Source organism: Platichthys flesus, chromosome 5 (genome assembly GCF_949316205.1).
Source record: "Platichthys flesus chromosome 5, fPlaFle2.1, whole genome shotgun sequence".
NCBI classification, from domain to species: Eukaryota; Metazoa; Chordata; class Actinopteri; order Pleuronectiformes; family Pleuronectidae; genus Platichthys; species Platichthys flesus.
In genome coordinates, this window is record NC_084949.1 from 4,648,788 (window position 1) to 4,655,565 (window position 6,778).

Consider the following 6,778-nt stretch of genomic DNA (forward strand, 5'->3'; position numbering starts at 1 on the left):
GATCAACAGACACGTCAAACTTTTTTCAGCATGTCAGCGGTTTGCGGTTTCAATCCTCAGTGTGGGGTGAGCTCATGAATGAATTCATTGAGCCTTGACTGAAACATTATTGGGGAAAGACAAACTTGATGGTCCTCAGAGGGATTTTTGTTCAATAAATTTTGGCTCAACCTTGACCTTCAAGTGGATTTTCTTGAGCTGAGGGGGAATCAGCATCACCTTTAATCTCCCATGACGCAAGGCAGCCATAAACCAGGGTCAAGAACCTGTTAAAACAATGACAAGGCATTAATACAAGCAGCATTTGCCTGTCGTGACATTAAACATACACACACAAACACACACATAAACACAGGGCAGAAAACAATTTATGCTGTCCCTTAGCCACGCTGCCAGATGGATCCCAAAACACTCAGGTTTATCAGCCAATTACATTCATAGAAAATACCAGGCTGCTAAAAGATGACTGGGCACTGGCCAAAGTGGCTGTCACTGTGGAACAACTTTCCAACCATAGACAAGATTTCACTGGAAGTTTGCCCCCTTCCTTGGAAACCAAAATACTCACTAAAGGTTTCTAGGAAAGAACAGAGTAAACAAGACTTTTATGTTCAGGTGTTTTGATGAATGTTATGAAGGGTTACTAAATAATAAGGGGATGCTTAATGCCACACACAGCACCCATTAATGGGCCCACAATCATACCCACTGGGTCTGTTTACTACACCCAGCTAATACCCTTTGGACGTGATGCTGCTAAGTGCCGACAGAACACAGCTCTGCAGCTCTGATTTGTGCTTCAGCTTTGTGCAGAATTGAAAGCAGATGGACTAAAATAGATCCAGGCAGATGATCTTACATCTTGTATACATAAGACACACTGATCAAGCCACCTCTTACGTGAACTCAATCTCAGCATTAACAGCATTACATGATGAAAGGGCTCTGCTGACAGCCTGTCACCTACCTTCCCTTCACATGAGGACGGAGGACGCCACATGACTTGAGAACGATGTGTACAACTTCTGAAGTGTCGTAAGTCTTTTTCTACTTCGAAGGTACAGTACATTACTAAATGTTTTGCTGGTGGAGCACATAGTCTAGGGCACCCCCTCACCTGGCAATGTAAACAGATGCTTCATGTACAGTAGCAGATGTGAAGGTGGCCTACTTTACTTTTAAAGACCACTCTGTCTATTTTGTTAAAGTACTTTTCAAAAATGTACCTTTAGGGAATACATCATGTTCAGAGTATGCACTATTAAGACCTAAAACCGCCCTGTCTTTAAACAGAGCAGGGGCTATGTTAATGGGAATGTGTTGTCTATGCCTTAGTGTGAATGTGTTGTCTCACCAGGACCTTAAACTCTAAGGCCCTGGTGAGACATGAATATATGAATCAGGAAGTCCAGTTGGCGTAAGCTTGTCTGAAATTCTGGGGTTCCTAAAGTCCAGGCTCCTACTTCTGCCTTCTACCCAGCTTACACAGCAATGTTCTCCAATGCCCGTTCAGGCAAGTGGCCGGTCCACATGTCGGTGGGCCCCATTGGCCAAGGCCCAGCCACCACACGCTCACCAGGGACCTACCTAACCAGGTCTGCATTCAGGAGGGGGCGCTATATGGGGAGAAGACCCCAGGCAAGACCTAGAAATCACTGGAGGGATTATACATCCCATCTGGCCTGGGAATGCCTTGGGACCCTCCAGGAGGAGCTGGAAAGTGTAGCTAGGGAAAGGATGTCTAGGATACCCTACTTGGCTGGTTACCTCTGCATCCTGAGTCTGGAGACAATGCATGAATGGATGGATGGATGGATGGATAGAAGTCTAATCAGTGAACAGAAGGCAATTTTGTTATTAACTAGCATATAGTATCTTTATTTCTACAAATACCCGTTTAAATATGATTTTTGTTGTTGTTGTTGTTGTACAAATTACTGAATGTGCCTTAGAGATGCTGATAAAGACTTTCATGTATTTGAAGACAAAGCCAAGCGGTTTTGCTGCTGACCTTTGGACCACCAATCATACAAACACACCATGCAGCACTCACAAAAACAACCAATGCTGTACACTGTGGACAGGTGTTGTAAACTAGCATTTATGCTAATACACTGTAAACAATGCATCTGGTTCGTCCAATGACATTGTCATGTCCATGTCCAAATAAAATAAAATCAAATCAAACACCTGCTTTTCTATCCACATGCAGCTGATTGCTGAAATTACAACACAAGACATAAAAAACTATATAATGAGCTTTTGCACAAATACATATTATATCAAATCCAGTCTGAATCAGAGATTAATTGGATTTCTGTTCCAAAATGAGTGTGTTCCATTGATTTAGTCCATTTTATTTGAGTAAAAAACGTAAAACTGTCATAATAAAATAGAAGGAGCCATGCAGCATTTTTAAAGATGAGGCCCCTTAAGTCAAGCAACCTGAGACAGACAAGATTCATGGTGCTGCATTATATCAATTCCTCCAAGGAGGTTGTTTTTTCTTTTGGAGAGATTGAGTGGATAAAGACGTGACATCTCTGCTGACATCTCATTAATTCATAAGCTGTCCCCCATGGCAGAGGCAAGACAGGAATAATGCTTTGTTTCAGAACTGCAGCAATTCCTCTTGTTAATATTGGGGTGACAAAAGTGATGCCATGTAATGAGAGTTTTGGGGGCGCTGTGTTCAACAAATAAAACTTCGAATAATGTCTGCTGTGTTCCTTCAAAACGCAGCAAAATGGTGAAGTGTTCAAACAATTGACAACCTGCCTATTTCTGCTGTGGAGCGATTTCATGTGGAGCTTCAAGATTTGAAACGGTCTGAGGGATTGACTCGGAGTAGATGCCTCAAAGTGGAGTGCCAACATTTCTGTCTTTCTCCTCACAAGGCTGGGAGACAGAGAGAACGAGCACCTTGTTCTCTTTTTCGTTTCTCCTCCTCTTCGTTCTCCTGGTGGGGGCTCAGAGAGACAGCAGGGAGTGAGACGCGTGGCATTTACTGATCAGCAGAAGCTTCCAGGAAGGCTGCAGGGAGGATAATGAGGCTTCCTGTGCAGACTGGGATCAAGGTGAATGTAGGCCATTCCAGGAGTCTGCTTTACTGGTCAAGACTCACTGTGGGACAAAACTCTCCACTAAATGAAGACTTGCGGAGACGACACACTCCGTTTCAGCCAGCTGCTTTGAAAAACTAAGCTTTTATTTCTCTCCATATATAGCCTGAACATCACACAAGTCTCAGTGGGCTTGACAGACCCACAACACAAACAGTTCTAAACTTAAAGATGACAAAGACAAATTTACTTCTGAAAATAGCTCAGCTCATTTGTTTGACTATAGGAGACGTCCTGGGAGAAACAAATCAAAGAGAGAAATCACCTCCTCTAATCCAAGAGTAACTGAATGTGGGAAGAGGCGATTGCAGAGAACAGAAACAAATTTGAATAGATTTACAAATGGCAACAGATCGCAATCTAAACCGAACCCTAATAAGCCCACTACTGTATAATCACCACATTCTGACAATGGCTTAAAAACTGAAACAGAAGGAGAATTTTTTGTCTTGTTGCTGCTGTTAACCGAACAATGTCGAAATGTCACGATAAACTGCCACAAAGCAGATTCCTGATATGTCTCAAGATATTTAGGAACACCACTAGGGTTGTCCTTATTGTTCTGCTCTGGGATGAAACAACCGGTATAACAAACACTGTTAAACTCATATTCATGAATTCATGAGTTTGACAAGTTTTTAATAATTGAATGTGACTCACAAGGTTTTAAATTGATATTACAACCATGTCAGCAAATAGTTATTTACATATTCTTATTTTCACATAAAGCAGATACAGAGCACTATTATTCCATCATGCTAGTTGGGTTAAGTCCAATATTATTTCCATGAATTCCTTTTGCTGCTGGATGCACACGCTGTGTGTTGTCTGGTGTTAGGGAGGTATATGGTGCTTCACTGAATACAGCTACAAGCTGGGCCTGGAGTCAGTGCTGATGATAACCCTACAACACATAAAAGTTATAAAGGTCATGAAATCAAAACAATGGCCTAAAAGATGCTAAATTGCTTGATGGAGCAGAGTGGATCAATGGGCTTATTATTTCTTTCATTACATTTCCGAGTATTCATGTAATCCACTGTTAATATGAAAGTATGAAAAATGAAAGCTGTTTTTAAAGTGCCACTTTAAAAACAGTAACAGGTCTGTTAACAGATAATACCAGATTTGAAGCATAAACATCTAAAGGCTGCAGGCTCTCTTTGAAGGTGATATACCTGTGAGTAATTGCTGGGCTTAATTCAAATCAACAGTGACCCAAATGATTTTCTTCACATGAGAATGAGCTGATGCCTTTGGGTAGAAGTAGTAAAAGTACTGAGCAGTGTATGTGTGTGTGTGTGTGTGTGTGTGTGCTAAAAGAGATGGGAATCAGATAATCAGCCTCTACTGTGCCATTAGATTCCATTGATTGTCTTGTCTCATCCACTGTTATGATGAATAAGACAGTGAGAGCAAAGACTGAATGATTGCCTTTGGCTCATTAGTTTGCTGAGCACTGACTGTATCTGTTGTTGCCGAATAACTCCCCAACAATTAACACCTAGAACTCTGCTTTTATTCAATTTAAAAAATAAAAAACACTCATCCCCAAGGCTGGGTTACCTAGAACTAGCTACTTTAGACACCTCTAGTTGGGATTATGATTTCAGCCATGTCTGTTTGTTTGTTTATAAGCAAGATTATAGAAAAACTACTGGATGGGTAACGACGAAACTTGTGGACTAATGTTGTATGGGTCATTAAATTGTGGTGCGGCTCCGTACCAGGAATGTTTTCATAACTTTCTTTAACATTGCGACAAAGGCCGTTTAGATATTTTCACTGATTTCCCAGGGAGTAATTAATGGATTTTATAAAAAAATCTGAAATATTATGGGAAATTATATGTTTATGCCAGTGGATGCGGCTTGATTAAAAATGGGCCATGAAAGAGGCACTCTAACGAATGCCATTTTTGTTACCACAAGAAATCAGTATATCTGTGTGTATTGGGGAGCCAAAGGAAAAAGTGTGGCTGATGAAGCTGGCTGAGTGTGACAGAGCAGAGCAGGTAATATGAGGCAGGGTGAGTGGAGCGGCTGCAGGCACACTGAAAACAAGAGCCACAGCAAACAGGGTAAAGACCGACAAATGCTCGTCTGACGTACAATACGATGAGGCAAAGAGGTGTACTCTCGAGGAGGTAGTGATCAGACCACAGGCTTTACACTGGGACACACACTGATGAGCTAAACATGGCATGGATCAAAATTTAATTTAAAAACACCACTAAGAAAGAGCCAAATATCTGTGTTTGTTGTGATTGAATTTCATGCTTCACATTATTGCATCAAGTTGATTGTTTTTTTGCTCTGTAACACATTTCATTCCAGTGTTAGGGATAGTCCCAGACTGTCTCATGTAACAACCCATTGCCCAAGAGCCCTCAACCCTAGCCAGTGTCTGTGTGAGCTTGTGTGAATCCCAAACAAGGCCGGACAACCCTGACAATCGGGCTGTTGTTTGAGTTGCAGAAGCCTTTTGAAGTGTGCGTTTGATCTGAGCTCTCGACAGATGGGTTCTCTCGCCTGTGGTTCTGGGGCCTCTCAGGTGTTTCCTCCCTCCGTGTGTTATGACTTTCTTTCAAGTGATCCCAGGTTTCCTGTGGAGCTCTGGGTATATCTATGAATATTGACATTTTCTTCAGGTTCATTTTCATGTTTAAGATTCATAAAACGAACATTCATGAGTGAAATCTCAGTCATACTCAGTCTCACTCCCACCAGTCCACTTCCGATCCGCTTTGATTTATTAATGTGCCTAGCCCTAACCTACCACCACTTACCCCCTGCTGAATCCTCAATGAAATATGAATGTCTGACGCACAACAACAGGAAGTCAAGCAGGAAGCTAGAAGCCCATTGGGGAGGGTGCAAGGAGCGGAGTCATCATCACCAGGAGTCCTGATCTCATTTAAAAGGTCGTCTCGGTTGAACTCCACCATTGAAAAAGGAATCTGTGAGGCAGATGAAAATGACAGAGAGCAGGGATTTATCAGAGCAGAAGATAGATACAGCGCTGGTTTGCATTGGAATTTTTTTTTTTTCAAATCAAATGGAAACAAATGAAAACTCTACTTTATCAGTTTCCCTGTGACACTGCCTATAACTTGATCTTTCTGGAAACTATTAGAAGAATTTGGGCCTCAACCTTTTTTGTGTGCCAGCCTGCAGCAACTAAGGAAGAGATAATGGAACAAAACTTGCAGCAGTGCCTTTCAATTTATTTGTATTTTATGTGTTAATGTGCAAAGTTACTGTGTTTTGTCCACTACTCATCTTGATTGGTCTGATCTAAACTCCACAACAAGTCACAAGTGCAATCACAGTAAAAGAAAGGGTCAACACAATTTCTTCATCTCACCAAATGTTGACTTGAAGGTGGAGCACCAGAGCTTAGGCATTAGATACTGCAACACAAGGGCTTTCAACCATATCCCATTTTTATATAGTAAGCATTGATATGTTGTTAACAATGGTAATAGATGTTTGCTTTTTGTCACATATGAACCATCAATGAGTGCAACCTTTGTACAAAGGATTGTTTTTTCTAGTAATTGAATCAACACTGCTTTTTAGGAAGTTGTTACAGGATGGGAGTGTCTTCTTTTCATATCAGCAAGTCTGATGTTTTACCAAATAATTAATATGCAT

The 6,778-nt window shown here is 41.3% G+C and overlaps 1 long non-coding RNA gene across 1 annotated transcript; it reads right to left on the minus strand.

Annotated features, from left to right (window-relative positions):
• Positions 1-3,172: 3,172 nt before the first annotated feature.
• Positions 3,173-6,778, minus strand: LOC133954166 (uncharacterized). The gene is made up of 2 exons (XR_009920757.1): positions 5,911-6,778; positions 3,173-4,026 (listed from the first exon to the last, which is right to left on the minus strand). It is a non-coding gene; the product is annotated as an uncharacterized LOC133954166 (long non-coding RNA).